Source organism: Rhineura floridana, chromosome 1, assembly GCF_030035675.1.
Source record: "Rhineura floridana isolate rRhiFlo1 chromosome 1, rRhiFlo1.hap2, whole genome shotgun sequence".
NCBI classification, from domain to species: Eukaryota; Metazoa; Chordata; class Lepidosauria; order Squamata; family Rhineuridae; genus Rhineura; species Rhineura floridana.
Genome location: NC_084480.1, coordinates 281688799 through 281706365, shown reverse-complemented (window position 1 = coordinate 281706365; position 17567 = coordinate 281688799). Strand labels below are relative to the sequence as shown.

General features: G+C 43.6%; 1 long non-coding RNA gene across 1 annotated transcript; it reads left to right on the top strand.

The window, feature by feature from the left end:
* The first annotated feature begins 243 nt into the window (after positions 1-243).
* LOC133375556 (uncharacterized) lies at positions 244-17338 on the top strand. Its single transcript, XR_009760250.1, has 5 exons — positions 244-291; positions 6917-7070; positions 12076-12210; positions 14639-14749; positions 17276-17338. It is a non-coding gene; the product is annotated as an uncharacterized LOC133375556 (long non-coding RNA).
* The last annotated feature ends 229 nt before the right edge of the window (positions 17339-17567 follow it).

Genomic DNA, 17567 nt, shown 5'->3' with positions numbered 1-17567 from the left:
ACCTGCCCTGGGAGTGAGTTCCTGAGCATCTGGGTGCTTGCTGCTTGCTGCTCTGGGTTGCTGTCTCTTGAGACAGCTGAAGTCCCTGGTAAGTGCTACAAGGACTTGGACCCCCTGCCTGACCTGGCTCCAGAGAGAGGGTGCAGTTAATCATGCAGCCTCTTGCATCAGCTCCTGGCTGGGTCAGGAGGCATAAAAGCCCAGCTACCCTCGAGTGACAGGTCTGCCACTGGTGAGGTTGCCACCGAAGGGGCAACACCAAAGGGGATCTCCCCTTGAGGAGTCCTGAGGGTGAGCATGCTACCCCCTTCTATTTCTTCTTTTTTGAATCAATCTAGAGGAGATTGGCAGTGGGGAGGGCATAATGACGCATGTGTAGTTCCTGCACAAAGTGAGAGCCTGTGCAGTAAACTGAATGATAGGAGATAGTTGCCAGATGCCTTCAGAGTGAGAGTCTGCAACTGGCAGAAGGCTGGCCCTTCCTGGGTGTGAGATGGGGAGGGAGTAGATGTTCCCTGTGTGAAGGATATTGAGTGGGTCTGACTGTTCCCAATTCTGTCAGAGGCCTACTGGGATAACTGGTTCAGGTAGGTTTTGTTGGTGGGCTCTTGCTGTGTCCATATCAGGTGTTTAGGAGGAGTCTTAGTAATTTCACCCCAATTTCCGTGATCACAGGTAGAGGGAAGTATAGCCATGGGGAGGTGGAGAACTACCATAGAAGATGAGGGCAAGGCTATCCACACCCTGTTTCTTGCTCCTACTCCTCTCATGGATGGGTTCCTCATTGCTCATCTGCTGTGCCCACTGGCCTGTGTGTGAGGTTATTTAATGCCACAATAAGACCACACTCATCCATGATTTGATCGTGGATGAAGGTGCCGATTTGGTGTGCATTACCGAGAACTGGGTGGGTGAGCTGGGAGGAATTGATCTGACCCAGCTTTGCCCACCTGGATACTCGGTGCAACACCAGCACAGGCTGCAGGGACAGGGGGAGGAGTTGCTGCAGTCCACAGAACTTGCATCTCTGTCACCAGGAAACCACTCTGTCTTGGAGCTGGCTGTCAGGGCCTGCACCTGGTGTTGGGTCAAGGAGACAGTAAACTAGAGTTGCTGCTGGTGTACCATCCACCCTGCTGCCTGGCAACTTCTCTGACTGAGTTGGCGGGGGCCATCTGGGCTGTGGTATTGGAGGAGCCCAGAACAATAGTCCTGGGTGATTTCAATGTCAATGCTGAGGCTGCCTCTAGTGTTCTGGCTCGGGACTTCATGACCTCCATGATGACCATGGGGCTGTCCCTAGTTGTCCCTGGCCCGACACATAGGGTAGGGCACACACTCAACTTTTTTGTTCCATATGGAGGAAGGGGTGGTTTGGAGATAGGAGGGGTGGATGTCACCCCATTGTTATGGTCAGACCACTTCCTGGTGAAGTTTAGACTTATGGTTCTGATCCTCTCCAGCAGGTGTGATAGATTAAGATGGTCTGTCCCCAGAGACTAATGGAATCCACAGGATTCTTGAATTCCTTGGGAGAGTTCCCAGTAGATAGAGCAGGTGACCCTGTTGAAGCCCTTGACATGCTATGGAACAGCGAGGCACATCGGGCTCTTGACATGGTTGCTCCTGAGGGCCCTCTCTGGCATTGTGGAGCCCAGTTTGCACCTTGGTACACCAGTGAGGTAAGGGCAATGAAACAGGCTGGATGATGGCTAGAGCGCAAGTGGTGAAAGATGTGCTGTGAGGCTGATGGGGCGTGAGTAAAACATTATAACAGTGCCTACTGTGTTGTGGGGTGGCGGCGAAGAAGGCCCACTTCTCTGCCACCATCACATCCTCAAGTAGCCGTCCAGTGGAGCTTTTCCGTATCGTCAGGGGTCTGTTGACATCAACTCCAGAAAATGGAGTTTTAGACCCTTTGGAGGCCCACTGTGAATGGTTTGCAAGGTACTTTGACGATAAAGTTGCTCACCTTTGTAGCAATCTTGATTTCCCATCTACATCTGCTGTAGTCCCCAGTGAGGTGTCCAGAGCAATGTCTACTGCAACTTCTTGGGAACTATTTCAGCTGATGATGTGGACAAGGTGCTTGTGATGATGTGGCCAGCAACGTGTCATCTCAACCCTTGCCCTTCTTAAAGCTTGCCGAGGGGGGTTGACCGAGTAGATCCAGGGTGTGTGGTCAAGGCATCATTGTGGGAGGGAGTGGTTCCAGCCACCCTGAAAGTGGTGGTGATCCGACCGCTCCTGAAAAAGCCCACCCTGGACCCACTGGTCTGCAACAATTACCGACTGGTCGCAAATAGCCCCTTCTTAGGGAATGTGATTGAGAGGGTTGTGGCACAGCAATTGCAAGTACTCTTAAATGGAACAGATTATCTTGACCCATTCCAGTCTGGGTTCAGGCCTGGTTATGGGGCTGAATTGGCCTAGGTCAGCCTGATGGATGACCTTTATCAAGAGAAGGACAGGGGGAGTGCGATCCTGTTACTCTTACTTGATCTCTCAGTGGCTTTTGATACCATTGACATTAGTATCCTTCTGGGTCGACTTGGTGAGATGGGTATTGGAGGCACTGTTTTACAGTGGTTCTGATCCTGTCTTCAAGGACATGTTCTGCGAATAGCATTGAGTTATTGTCTTTTGGCCCCCTGGCAGTTGTGCTGTGGGGTGCTGCAGGGTACCATCTTATCCCCCATGCTGTTTAACATCTATATGAAGCCCTTGGGAGGGGTCATCAGGAGATTTGGGGCAAGGTGTCAGCAGTAGGCTGATGATACCCAGCTCTATTTCTCTGAACATCTGAATTGGGAGAGGCCATGCAAGCCCTGGACTGCTGCCTGGACTCAGTGGTGGGCTGGATGAGGACCAATAAACTGAGTCTGAATTCTAGCAAGACGGAGTTGCTGTGGGTTGGTGGTTCCCGATTTCAGATAATTAGTGAGTTGCCTGCTTTGGATGCGGTCATACTCCCTCTGAAAGAGCAGGTCCATAGTCAGGGGTGCTCCTGGACCAGGTGACCTAAGTGGCTAGGAGTGCCTTTTACCAGCTTCGGCTGATAAGACAGCTGTGGCCATTTCTGGACTGGGATAGCCTGACCACTGTTGTCCATGCACTGGTAACCTCCAGGCTGGATTACTGTAATGTGCTGTATGTGAGGCTACCCCTGAGGTTGGTCCAGAAGCTGCATCTGGTGCAAAATGTGGTGGTGAGACTGCTCACTGGGGAAGGGTATTGCCAGCATGTCACCCTGCTGCTGAAAGAATTGCACTGGCTACCTGTTAGCTACCAGGCTAAGTTCAAGGTTCTAGTTTTGGTGTACAAAGCCCTATACAGCTTGGGACCAGGGTACCTGAGAGACCATCTTATCCCTTATATACCCAGTCGATCGCTGTGCTCTGCAGGTGAAGGCCTCCTGAAGATACCATCAGGAGGTCCGTTCTGCACGACAATGGAAATGGACCTTTAGTGTAATGGCACTTACCCTTTCAAATTCCCTCCCCTTAAATATTAGACAGGTGCGATCTCTCTTATCTTTTCGGTGCCTACTGAAGACTTTTTCAACAAGCCTTTTAAGTTGAGACTTTATCCCAGTCTGCATCTGTGTTGGAATTGCTTTTTAATATGTTTTTAAACCTTCTTTTTTTAAAAAAAGATGTTTTTAAAGCTTTTTAAAAAAAGTTCTTAAAGGCATTTTGTTTAAATATATCTTAAAGTCTGTTTTTATGATGTTTTAAAGTGTTTTTAATGCTTTTGCTTGCCACCCTGGGCTCCTACTGGGAAGAAGGGCAAGTTATAAATCAAATAATAAATAAACAGATCAAGTTGTCCATATTAATACTTTAAATTATCTTCCTAGCTGCCTAAATAATCAGATTAACTTCTTCCTCCACCCCCACCCCCCGAGGACTTGATGTCTTATGCTTTGCTGCACTAATTGGATTTTTAACCATCATACTTTATTTTCTTGGGCACTTCTTAATGTAATCAGTTTAATGACCACCAAAGTGCCAGTCAGGTACTCAGAGTCTCTGAGGGCTGTCATTTATCCACAGATCTTTCTCAATTTTTTCACATACAGTGTGGTGAGCCATCCCACACTGCCCAGCCATCATGTCTCAGCTCAAGCAGGCTATACCTAGATATGAATAATTTGGACACCAGTTTATACCAGCCTTTCTCCTCTGATGGAGACAATTCACAAGAGTAAATGGCTGGCATAGGGTTGGTGTCACAGCTAGCTGCCCACTAGGAAACCATTACTGCTAAATAAAGATGGGAGAGAAATATGTTCAGTTCACATTTTAATGCAAACCTACAAATTTGCACTTCCCAAACCAAAACATAAAATTTTCATTTCTCTTAAGTTTGTGGTGTGGTTTTCCATCCAAAAACTGTACGAAGAAACCATACATTACAGGGAAGTATGCACAAAAAATGCTTATGTCAGTGAAAATAATGTCAAAAAATGCATTGTATTTGGGGAAATTGCTTGCAAAATTGTGTCAATTAAAAGAAAGGTACATAAAATGTGAACAAATTTTCCTGAGAACTTCACAAAATGATGGCAATATGTGGTGAAATTGATTCAAAATTGGGGGAAAGAGATGCAAGAGTTCTGGGAGAAAGTGTTTCAGGAGACTTCCAGAATTACACAACAGATGATACAACCAGATCTGGGCTTGGTACTACTGAACATTTTCCGTGCACAATTTAACATCTAAGAATTTGATTTCTCATTTGTTATGTGCAGCTAGCACAGTAATAGCCCAACACTGGAAAGATTTTAAGGGACTGGATTTGAGTTTGTGGTACCAGAGCGTTTGGAAGAAAGCAATTTTGGAAAAATTGTCAAGGAAAGCTAGGTTAATAAGAGGGCAAATTAAAAGAGACAGTTTTTTAAAAAAAGGAGAAAGTTTATGGAAATTGTTGAGGGTCCATGAATAGGATGGTAGCTCCCTCAGGGGTCTGCTTCAATGTGAGGTAATGTCACCCAGTCAAATATGCATCAGAAAAATGGAACTTGAGCCAGTGAAGGCGTATTTGAGCTTGGGGGAAGGAGAAACAAACAGCCAGTTAGGCTGCTGCCTCTGCTGTTACCCTCAACTCTGCCCCTGGAGACATCACATGATTTGCTGCCAGAACCAAGAACCAAGTTGAGAAAAACTAGATGGGAGACTGCAGCCAGGACATGGTCTCCAAGCCCCAAATTTGTCACCTTCCTCTGGACACATTTCTCAATATGCTTCTTAAACTGTGGTGCCCAGAACTGGATACAGTACTCCAAGTGTGATCTGTCCAGAATATATTAGAACAGTACCATTGCATCTCATGATACGAACACAATGCTTTTGTTGATGCAACCTGGAATGATATCAACCTTCTTCACAAGTGCGGAGCACAATTGTACAATAAAGGCTGGGAACTCTGCATATTCATGAGGCAAGGATCAATGATGAAGATCAAAGTAACTTCATATTGATTACAGGATTTCCCCCTCTCCACTGAGATAATTCATCTAAATGGTAGCACAGTATCTGAAAAGAAGAGATCACCAAAGGAATCCATTTAGACTCGTGCCTGGCAAGGGTATGAGTCGAAGGCTGAGAGCAAAATGGTTCTTGTGCTGTGGCTCTCAGCCTGAGCACAAGATGCTGGCCTATAAGGTGTTAATGGAGTATGCCAGCTTACTGGTGAGGAAGAAAAGTGTAGTCGTTGGATGGCTTCACCAAGATGCATCTCTAAATCCCAGCCCATGGACATACAATTAGTGCTATTCTGAATCAACATTTTTGGATTATCCTCAGGATAAGGGTGTCACTCCCTGTTATTGTTGAAGTTATTATGGGTGTTGTGTGGAAGAAGGAGTGATGGTGGGCACTCCCTGGTGAGAGTAGGGAGCTTTGGGGATGGGGAGTGTGCAGTTTTGCCCCACCTTTTGATGACAGCATAAGTTGGGAAAGTAGCAGCAGAAGTGGGATAGACACATGCTTGTCTATTTGGAGGGTGGGCTGGTTGCCTCTACTGTGTTTTTGTGCTTTGATCTGCCAGTAGTAACTATGTCAGTTGTTTCAGTTTATATTGATGTTCAAGAAGCCCTTTCAAAATGTTTTGTATATTTTAAATGCCCAGTTTTGTTATATTGTCTTTGTGATTTTTTTTTATTGTACTGTAAACCGCTTAGAGGCTTCTTTGGAAGTATAAAACGGTATACAAATTAAATAATAATAATAATAATAATAATAATAATAATAATAATAAACATCTGCAAAAGAATAATGAAAATAGATGTAATTGGAAATAGTAATAATATAACTCCTTTCTGTATGAATTGCTTAATTGATTTATAATTGTGATTTTGCATTCCCATGAACTTATGGATGACAAGTATAAATGGAATGGTTGATTATTATCTGTAATTTATGGCTGTATGAATAGAAATTTAAATTATACAACATATTTTAAAAAAATATTGGGGGGGGGATGAAAAACTGAGAGAAACGAAAATTAACAGATTCATCCATCCCTATAGCAGAATAAGCAACTGATTGAAAATAAAGCAGAATGGCTAATTTTGCAAATCCAATAATGCCTTGAGCCTAAGCCTTTTCTCTCACTTTTGGTTCTGGTTGCTACTTCACCTTAATCTGTAGCACAATCTGCAGGCCACTTGTACATGAATTGCACCCTGATATGCAGTTTACAACTTATGTGCATGATTTGCATTTTGCCAGTATTTGGTACTAGCACGTAAGATGTCCAAATGGAGACAAAGCAGATGGGTATAGCTGCTAATGCAATGACAACATCAAGATCTTCAGAGATAGAGAACCTTACTGTGTTAGGTTGTTTCACATCACATCGCTCATCTATAAACATGCTTACATGGCAACTTCCTGTGTTCTTGGTTCATCAGACTGAGCATTTCCATCACACAACTAGCGAGACTCAACAGCTATATTTATAAGAGGTGGGAAAACATGGAATCTGATATGCATTGGATGAACCTCTTCAACACCACGGATGTGTCTAGCTGCGCTCTTTGAATCTGCACATTCTGTCATAATAAGGTATGTTTATTCCATGTAAAAGGTCAGATATATTATTAAACTTGTGGAACACTCTGCAGTTGACCTGAACATTGCCATTTATTAACAAAAGAAATTCAGAGTGAGACTCCACTGTGAAATCATGGGGCTAGAATTTATTGGGGAGTTTGGTTCTATTTGTTCAAGCCTGAACCAAGATGCTTTTTCTCCCTGTCCCTCCCAATGCAGGAGTTAATTAACATATCAAAGTTGGGATGCCTTTGTTATCTATCACTGCTGTTATGAATAGTCAATGTTCTTGTCTTGTACACATCTATATAGTATTGTCACAGACTGAAGCCCCTCTCAGGAATGCCCTTCACTTGTTCACTGAAGGTTCTCAATTGCATGGAGGAGGCCATGGGAGCAGAGAAATGGGGCAAGGCCTTTCTCTCTCCTCCATGCATTCAGTGAACTCTTGGAGGCATATTATACAGCCACGAGTGTGGCTATATACTATAGCCAGCGTGGATTTTTCACATTCCGCAATGTTAAATTGAAAATACCCCTATGCCATTCTGCTGCTTTATAAGCTCATTTCAAAACAAAACCCTACAAAACTTATAGTCCTGAACTCAGAAACGCTTGCTTAACAACCCCCTCAATTTTCATGGCGATAAAACAGTCAGAAAGAATTGTGAGTTCAAAGCCTAAAGAGAGAGAAAAAAAACCAGACCTCTTTCGGACTTTTTGCGGAGTTCTCATAATCTGTTGAAATGAATTAAAAATCAGCGATATTCACAGAGTACCTGTTATCCTGTTACTGACCTTGCCCCATACTCTGACCTTCATCTTCTGCAGTTTAAAAGTTAAAAAAATGTCTGGTTGATTTTTAATTAATTAATAAATTATGCATTGAGCTGAATGATAATGCCGTGCATGCTCAGTAAGAACCAACTGTCAGTGTTCTAAAAGCCAGACTCACAGCTGCTTGGCTTGCCTAATCAGGAGGCCACACACACGCCAGACTTTGATGTCACGTGAGATAGTCATGGCTTCCCTCAGAGAATCCTGGGAAGTGTAGTTTGTGAAGGATGCTGAGAGGAGACTCCTATTCCCTTAAGAGAGCTCCAGTGGCCAGAGTGGTTTAATAGTCAGCTGCTCTGATTGAAGGTCTGTGAGGGGAACAGGGCATCTCCTAGCAACTGTCAGCACCCTTCACTAACTACACTTCCCAGGATTCTTTGGGAGAAGCCATGGCTGTCCAAAGTGAAATAAAGGTCTGGTATGGATGTGGCCAGGGACAGCTTTGGTTTAAATTTGGGTGAGAGGCTACATGTGCCTGCTGTAGAATAAAAAGGTGGGGGAAAGGCTGAAAAGCAATGATACTGTTGACAATGTTTTGCTTTTGGAAAGGAAAGGGGCTTCCCCTCTGCCCAGTGCCCACCCACCCAATCTCCTCCCCCTCCCCACCCCTCCCTCAGGTCAGTGTTGGACTATGACCTGGAAGACCAGGGTTCGAATCCCCACAAAGCCATGAAGCTCACTGAGTGACCTTGGGCCAGTCACTGCTTCTCAGCCTCAGAGGAAGGCAATGGTACAACCACCTTTGAATAACATTCACTAGGAAAATCCTATTCATAGGGTCGCCATAAATTGGGATCAACTTGAAGGCAGTCCATTTCCATTTTCAAACATGATTGCACAGAAATAAATCCCAATGAACTAAAAAAGTATGCAACTGATCAAAGCCACCCTCCCTTCTCCTCCCTCCTATCCCCTCCCTCTTGCCCCTTCCCTCCCCTCCTGCTCCAATCCCCTCCCCCTTCAATCCCCTCCCCATGGTCAGTTTTACATATCTTAAGCATGATTGCACAGGAGTGAATACCATTGAACTCAATAAGCATGAAAATGATCAAACCTTCCCTCCCCTGCCCCTTCATTTGCCCCTCCCCCTCCAATCCCTTCCTTCCCTCTCCTCCTCCTTCCGCTCCCCTCTCCCCTCCCTTTCTCCTTCCCTCTCCTCTCCCCTCCACCTGCTCCTCCCCCATGGTCAGTTTTACCTATCCTGACAATGATTACATAGGAGTAAATCCCATTGAACTCAATAAGCATGCAAATGATCTCTTCTCAGCAAGCTTGCACAGGATCCCATTTCTTACCTCCCGGATTAAAAAGCAGAGAAATTCACTAATAGGGCAAAAACCTTGCGGTTTAAGAATGTACCTATAGCCCACAGATCTTTCTATCAAACTTTAAAAAGCAGGGAAATTGGGCAGCTCTAGTGAATGTACCAGGGGAGCAGGAGACCTGACCTCCTCTCTGAGATATTGGACTGCCCTACAAATGTATAAAAATGCAAACACCATTTGGGTTGGTCTTTCACAGTCCAATCCACTTGCTGCATAGCTTGGAAGAATTTGGTAACGTGCTTCTGAGCATATGGTGAGTGGTGGTGGTGAGTAGTGGTAAACTGACCAGGAGAGGAAGGGCAGGAGGAGGGGGAGGGGAAGAGGAAGACCAGAGGGGCAGGGGTAGGGGAGCAGACAGGAGGGGGAGGAGAGGTTTGATCTTTGCATGCTTATTGAGTTCAATGGGATTTTCTCCCCTGCAATCATGTTTAGGATAGGTGCAACTAACCATAGGAGGATGGAGAGGGGAGAAAGAGGAAGCACAGGGGGAGGGGAGGAGGGGGAAGGGAGGAGGAAGGGCAGAGGGGAAGAGGGGGATGGGAGCAGGCAGGAGGGAGAGGGGAGGAGGAGGGCAGGTTTGATCATTTACATGCTTATTGAGTTCAGTGGGATTTACTGCTGTGCAATCATGCTTAGGATAGGTGAAACTGACCATGGGGGGAGGAGGGAGGGAGGGTTGGAGTGGACAGGGGAAGAGGAAGAAGGAAGGGAGAGGAGAGAGGGGGGGAAAGGCAGGTCTGATCATTTGCATGCTTATTATGTTCAGTGGGATTTTATTCCCATGCAATCATGCTTAGAATAGGTAAAACTGACCATGGAGGACGGAGAGGGGGACGGGACAGGAGAGGAAAGGAGGGGGAGAGGACTGGGAGGAGATGGGGAGGGGAGGCAGGGGTGAAGGAAGGAGGAGGGAAGAGGCAAGAGGGAGGGGATAGGAGGGAGGAGGAGGGAGGGCAGGTTTGATCATTTGCATGCCTTTTGAGTTCATTTAGATTTACTCCTGCACAATCATGCTTAGGATAGGTAAACCTGACTTGGAAGAGAGACAGGAAGGGGAAGGAAGGGGAAGGGGGAGAGAAGGGGAGGGGGAGGGAGCAAGGGGGAGGGAAGGAGATTGGGTAGGTGGGCACTGGGCAGAAGGAATGCCCCTTTCCTTTCCAAAGGAAAACATTGTGAAAAGTATAAACCTTTCTTCAGGGTTTCCCCCACCTTTTTATTCTACAGCAGGCGCATGTAGTCTCCCACCTAAATTTAAACCAAAGCTGTTCCTGGCCACATCTACATCAGACCTTTATTTTACTTTAGATACTCATGGCTTCTCCCAAAGAATCCTGGGAAGTGTAGTTTGTGAAGGGAGAGGCCATATTATTTATTTATTTAGTTAATTTAATTTAATTTAATTTCTATACCGCCCAAAGCCAAAAGGCTCTCTGGGCGGTGTACATAAGAGTAAAACAGCATAAAATACAAAAACATAGAAATAAATAGCAAACTCAACAGAACAAGTAATTAAATAGCATTAAAATACAATAAAATACAATAGCAGCAGTCCAGCAGGAAGGGTGGTGGTGGTGACAGCCAGGGGAAGCAGCACAGCAGCAGCAGATGACAAGGGGCTCTCCCTCCTTGGCAGCGCAATGTTCCTCTTCCTGCAGGCAGAAGGTCTTCCCCTCACAGAGCTACAATCCCCAGAAGAGGGGCTGACTGTTAAACCACTCTGGCCACTGGAGCTCTGTCAGGGGAATAGGAGTCTCCTACCGACTCTCAGCACCATTCACAAACTACACTTCCCATGATTCATTGGGGGAAGCCATGACTGCCTAAAGAGGAATAAATGTCTGGCATGGGTGTGGCCACCTGATTAGCCAAGCCAAGCAGCTGTGAGTCTGGCTTTTAGAACTCTGACGGTTCTTACTGAGCATGCCAGACATTATAATAGAATTCAATGTAAAATTTCTTAAATTAATTAAGTCCAACAGAGGTCTGGGTTTTTTCTCTCTCTTTTTACACTTTGAACTCTTGATTCTCTCTGACTGTTTTGTGTATCACCATGAAAACCTAGAGGGTTGTTAAGCAAGCATTTCTGAGTTCAGGACTATAAGTTTTGTAAGGTTATGTTTTGAAATGAGCTTATGGAAAGCATCAGAATGACATGGGGGTATTTTCAATTTAACATTGCGGAACGCAAAAAATCCATGCTGGCTGTAGTATACAGTCACTTTTGTGGCTGTATAATTATTTTTGAAGAGGTGCTCACAGTGCCTGGTTCTGGTTAGATCCGAGTATTTCCCTAAGCACAAGAGTAGGTCTGTTCTACAGTGAACGCACACTGAATAAAGCCAGTCTGTTAGGGACAAACTATATATGACATGATGTACCTATGACTGGATTATTTATTTTCCTAAAAGTAGTCATACGGGGGGTGGGTGTATAATCCACCACTGTCTTGCTTTGGAGAGCAAACCTTTTTTCTGTTTCTTTTTATTGGATGCCTTCCACTTTTTTTCCTCACACCCTTTGCTGGCCATCTTCACACCCTCGTTGATTAATTTTGCCTGGCTGAAATGTGTCCTTGAATTCTGATAAAGCCTCTTGCTTGCCTGGATAGAGGAGTGAGCGGTGTGCCTGTAGAAACTAGCCGACTCTACAAATGTAAAATTTATATTCATTGCTCTGTCCACTGTTGCCCGTGGCGCTGCCCCCCACTAGCATGTGTCCCCGCCCCCCAAAGGTTGCCTAGAAAGGAATGCAGCCCTTGGTCTGAGGAAAAAAGTCCCCCCCCCTCTATTTACATTTTCATTTTACATGAGATCTTCAAACAAAGTCCTCCAACTTTATTTCCTATTCTCTGCTAGGTATGAAGAACTCTGGTGTGTATCACTGAAGCAGACCAGACAGAAAAGAGGTCGACATCTTTTGGAAAATGCACAACAGGCCTTTGCGCAATACCAACACTTTGGATTCCAACACTGTTCTTTTGACATTCACAGGTTTGTAGAGTGTTGACAGTCACTGGGTAGGAAGACTAGAATGTGATGTCTCCATTGCAAATCACTTTCATGCATTTTCCCAATGTCAGGCAGACTGTCAGAAGTAGACATCTGAAGGGTGCGATTTCTTGACAGGCTGCTTTGTGTACTAAAGTTTAAGATGTCCCAAAAATCTGCTCTGCCATTTCTCTTGCCTGCAGGGTTGAAAAATCCAAATGCACCTTATGTTTGTGTTTGCCTAAGCATCAGGAAAACAAGCATGGGCCTCGTTCCTGTGGCTGTCACCATACTGCAAAAAGGTTCCTAGAAATAGCAAAGGGAAGTTTTTTTATTGGCGAGTGTGGTTTGGGGTTTTTGCAAAATAAAGAAGTTCATTTTCTTCACCTAGGAAGGAAAAGTGGAGGTAATATGGTGCTGTTGTTTTTGTAATAGATGAGAAAGTTGATTGTGTAATATATAGTTTTGGGGAAAGGCCATAATTCAATGGTAGAGCATCTGCTCTGCATGCAGAAGGTCCCAGGTTCAATTCCCACTATTTCCAGGCAGGGCTGGGAATATCCGCTGTCTCAACCCTAGAGAGCCAATGTCAGCCAGAAGAGACAATACTGAACTAGATAGACCAGTGGTCTGACTTAGTATAAAGCTGCTTCCTATGTTCCTATAAAACAGCAATCAGGAGAAAGACGCTGAGAATGGGCATCTCAGTCTGAAATGTTCTGCTTCTGAAGCTGGCAGAAGGAATATTTCCTTGGCTGTATATTTAGTACAGGCCGCCATTCTGTCGGAATGAAGCAGTAGAGCCAAGTGTCGGCAGTAGGAAAGCATCCCTCACACCCAGCAGCCTTGGTGTTAAAACACCCACAGGGTAAACAGTGCTCATTCATGTCAGCCGGTTTGCTAGCTGGCAAACCAACATGTCCATGAATCTAGCCTTAATATACTGTTTTGGGCAATGCTGTTCCACTGTTCAGAGCCTCCTTTTAGATTTGGCATGGTACAGCTACTGAAAAGAAATGCTAATTGATGGGACGTCAAGGCCCGCTATGGTTGTCACACTCACCTGCAAGATTTTGACTGAAGAAAAAAAAATCAGTTTGGGATTTGGAGAGAGAAGTGACTTCAGATTTGTAGCTACCTGGGGTGGTATTCTACTAACTTGTCCCATCAGCAAAAGGATTACCACTAGCACAATGGGACTCCCCCCTCTCCTCTGCCTGCACGCACCCTGTACCCTCCCCAGATATGCTCTGGAGGATAGGGGGAATCCCTAGAACAGATTTAGGGGGCGTGGGGAGAAGAGATGGAGAGAAGTCCTTACACTAAAGGTAATCCTTGCACTAATGGGACCCTGACTTAGCACTATGTTGAATGCAAACCCAGAAAAGGATTGTCAAGAGTTATTGGATAACTGATCTTATGACTTCAAGATGCTGGATTGAGGTTGCTTTGTAGCTAACAAGACCTGCCCACATAGGAATGCTGCTAAAATCATCTCCATCAGAATTTCTTCCCTGATTTTGGAGTTTCAAATTACCTGATCTTGTTGGTGGTGTAGTAGAACTGATGCACAGGAGTTCTGCCTCATTCTGTTTTTATTTCTGCACATCCTACAGCTTTCTATCAGTTTGTTTGTGTCAAAACAACACACATGCATACACACATACACAATGTGCAAGTGAGCATTGTAATTCTTAACAAGAAGTTACCAGAACATGGATAACTGTGGTCAGATTATCAATGTTCACGTGGTAGTCACAACTGCTGTATCGGTCTCTTCTTGCCTAGAAAAAATAACTACATAGCAGAAGATAAATCATAAACTGTTATCAGTCCAGCATTTATTTAGTCAATCGATAAGTGTCTTTCATTCCAGAAAGAAATGACAAAACACAAGAAGAGCACATGCTCACTTGCTCATCTTTAATGTAAATGTACCTTATGGATTGTTGAACTTTCTAGAGACTACTGCTGTGCTGATTAATTGCTAATGAATGCTAATGAAGGAGTGAGGTGAATATACAGTATGATATATTTAAGTAATGATTGATTGGATTTAACGCAGGCTATCAGGAGAATGCTTGCCACATGCACAAGCCAGTCAATAAATATGCATAGAGCTGTTGGTTGTCTCCCTGTGTGTGCCTCTGGTCTTACCAGTTGAGTTGTGATAAATATGACGACTGGCTTTTAAGTCTTCCTACTGCTAAAGTAAATCCAGCATTTCAGAAAAGACAACATCTTGTGTAACAAGTCAGACTGAAGGGTTGATTGTCAAATGCACATTGACATAGGCAAAATGACTTTTTGTTTAAGAAAAGCTAACCTCTAAGAAATTCATTATAGTGATTTGGAGCTCCTTCTGATGTTCTAAAGGTATGTTGATAGAGAAAGTGTGAAAGATTCATGTGTGCTCTTCTGTCATATCCAGATTCTATGTCAAGGGGTCTCTGTAGATATATATCCACTGCGGGAAATGCACACTGGCCTGTTGCGGACCCAAAACACACATCACCCTTCCAACAGACCCAAAAAGACAGTGGTACGGTAACTATATATTTAAAACAGTATGATACCATTTTAAACAGCTATGGTTTCCCCCAAAGAATCCTGGGTTTGTTAAGGTTGCTGAGAGTTGTTAGGTGACCCCCTCACAGAGCTACAATTCCCAGAGTGGTTTGCCAATGAATCCCTCTTCCCAGGGTATTTGATCACATGTTCAAATAAGAAGTAAGGGGATTGTGGGGCTAGCACCACTGCTTCTCCATGTGAGGATGAAGCCTGGGTCAATCAGAATCCCCCCCTAGTGTGGACGAACTCTACAGACATATAGTGGTATATGCACACAGTCCCTTCTCAGATACATCAAATGTGCAGGGGGAAGCAAGTTTGACACTCATGCTTTCCTCCTTGTTTAGACTATCCTAATCTAGAACATCCTTTCTTGCCACTTCTTTTAAAAGTAGAATAGTGATCCCACTCTTTTCAGCAAAGCCATAAGAGATAGTGTGTATGTGAATATCTGTGTTAGTGTAAATGAATATAGGATCCTGGGATTGGAAGGCATCAATGGCTATCTAATTCAGCCCTGCTCCAAAATTAGGCTCACTGAACCATGAAATTCCCCCTGCCCATAATCGATGTACTTGGCATTTTGGTGTATGACACACATTTTCTTCCTGAGGTAGCTGGGCCAATGGGGAATCATACAGCAGGACTGGGAATGGCCTCTGCCAAAGATCTTAGAGAATTGTTACTAGTCAGAGTTGTAGCAAGTATTGTGCTACATGGACTGAAGATCTGCTTTGGTGTAAATAGAGATGGGTGAATCTGTCAGTTTCGGGTTCCTTCAATATTTTTTCCATTCTTAAATTCAGTTCTCCACATTTCCTTGACAAATTCAATGTCCTTGTTGTCAATTTTAAAGTTACATTCATCTTCTGTTGTCATTACTTTAGTCTTCTTGACGTTCAGCTGTAGTCCTGCTTTTGTGCTTTCCTCTTGAACCTTAATCAGCATTTGTTTCAAATCATTACTGATTTCTGCTAGTAGTATGGTATCGTCTGCATATCTTATTATCTATATTCTCCTTCCAATTTTCACACCTCCTTCATCTTGGTCCAATCCCGCTTTCTGTGTGGTATGTTCTGCATATAGATCAAATAGGGTGATAAAATACACCCGTCTCACATCCTTTCCAACTGAGAACCAATCATTTCCTCCATGTTCTGTCCTTACAGTAGCCTCTTGTCCAGAGTATAGGTTGCGCATCAGGATAATCAGATGCTGTGGCACCCCCATTTCTTTTACAGCATTCCATAGTTTTTCATTATCTACACAGTCAAAGGCTTTGCTGTAATCTATAAAGCACAGGGTGATTTCCTTCTGAAATTCCTTAGTACGTTCCATCATTCAACATATGTTTGCGATATGATCTCTGGGACCTCTTCCCTTTCTAAATCCAGCTTGGACATCTGATACTTCTTGCTGCATATATGGTAAGAGCCTTTGTTGTAGAATCTTGAGCATTACTTTACTTGCATGGGATATTAAGGCAATAGTTCGGTAATTACTGCATTCTCTGGGATCCCCTTTCTTTGGAAGTGGGATATATATTGAACGCTTCCAGTCTGTGGGCCATTGTTTAGTTTTCCATATTTCTTGGCAGATTTTTGTCAAAATTTGGACAGATTCAGTCTCAGTAGCTTGTAGCAACTCTATTGGTATGCTATCTATTCCTGGTGATTTGTTTCTTCCAAGAATTGTAAGAGCAGCTTTCACCTCACATTCTAAAATTTCTGGTTCTTTATCATATGGTTCCTCCATGAATGAATCTGTCATCCTGTCATCTCTTTTATAGAGTTCTTCAGGGTATTGCTTCCATCTTCCTTTTATTTCATCTCGGTCAGTCAGTGTGTTCTCCTGTTGATTATTCAACATCCCTACTCGTGGTTTAAATTTCTCTTTCATTTCTCTAATCTTTTGGAATAGGGCTCCTGTTCTTCCCATTTTGTTGTCCTTTTCTATTTCTATACAGTAACTATTGTAATAGTTTTCTTTGTCCCTACGTACTAGTCGTTGTATAGTTGCATTTAGGGTTCTAACCGTGTTTCTATCTCCTTTTGCTTTTGCTTTCCTTCTCTCTTTAACCATTTGAAGAGTTTCTTCAGTCATCCATTGAGGTCTTTCTCTCTTTTTAACTAGAGGAATTGTCTTTTTGCATTCTTCCCTTATAATGTCTCTGACTTCACTCCATGGTTCTTCTGGTTCTCTGTCAACTAAGTTTAAAGCGTCAAATCTGTTCCTTATTTGATCTTTATATTCTTGTGGGATGTTAGGTTTGCCTTTATGCGTGAACTGAATTGAATTTCTCCACCATCCCTAGGTGTAAGGAAAATAGTTCTGACTCAATTTTCTCATGCCACTGTCTATAGAAATTTTGAAGAACTTTAAAAGAATTTCTATAAAATCAACAAAACTTATTTAAGCAAATCTTTAAATGTGATATGGAGCAGCATTGTCTGAAGGAAGCCAAAGAATTCATAGCCATGATATTTCTGTCAAATAGGAATTTTGTAACCATTGCTGAAGTGCAACAATGATAACAACAGAAGCCATCACAAGCTGGGCCTTTTCAAAGAACTCTGTTTCATAATGCATGATGGAGATTGTGAAAGTCTGCCCAGTGTGGAAAGAGCTATTGTAGACAAGTATCTTGAGTTTACTGAGCAACTGCTTCCAAGCTTAAAGTAAAGATGATGGTATCTGAATGTTTCATTTTCTCTATCAAATGCTCCTTATTGTATGCAAATATCACCATAACTACATAAATACTCCCCAATCTATTTCAGGGTCTTTCT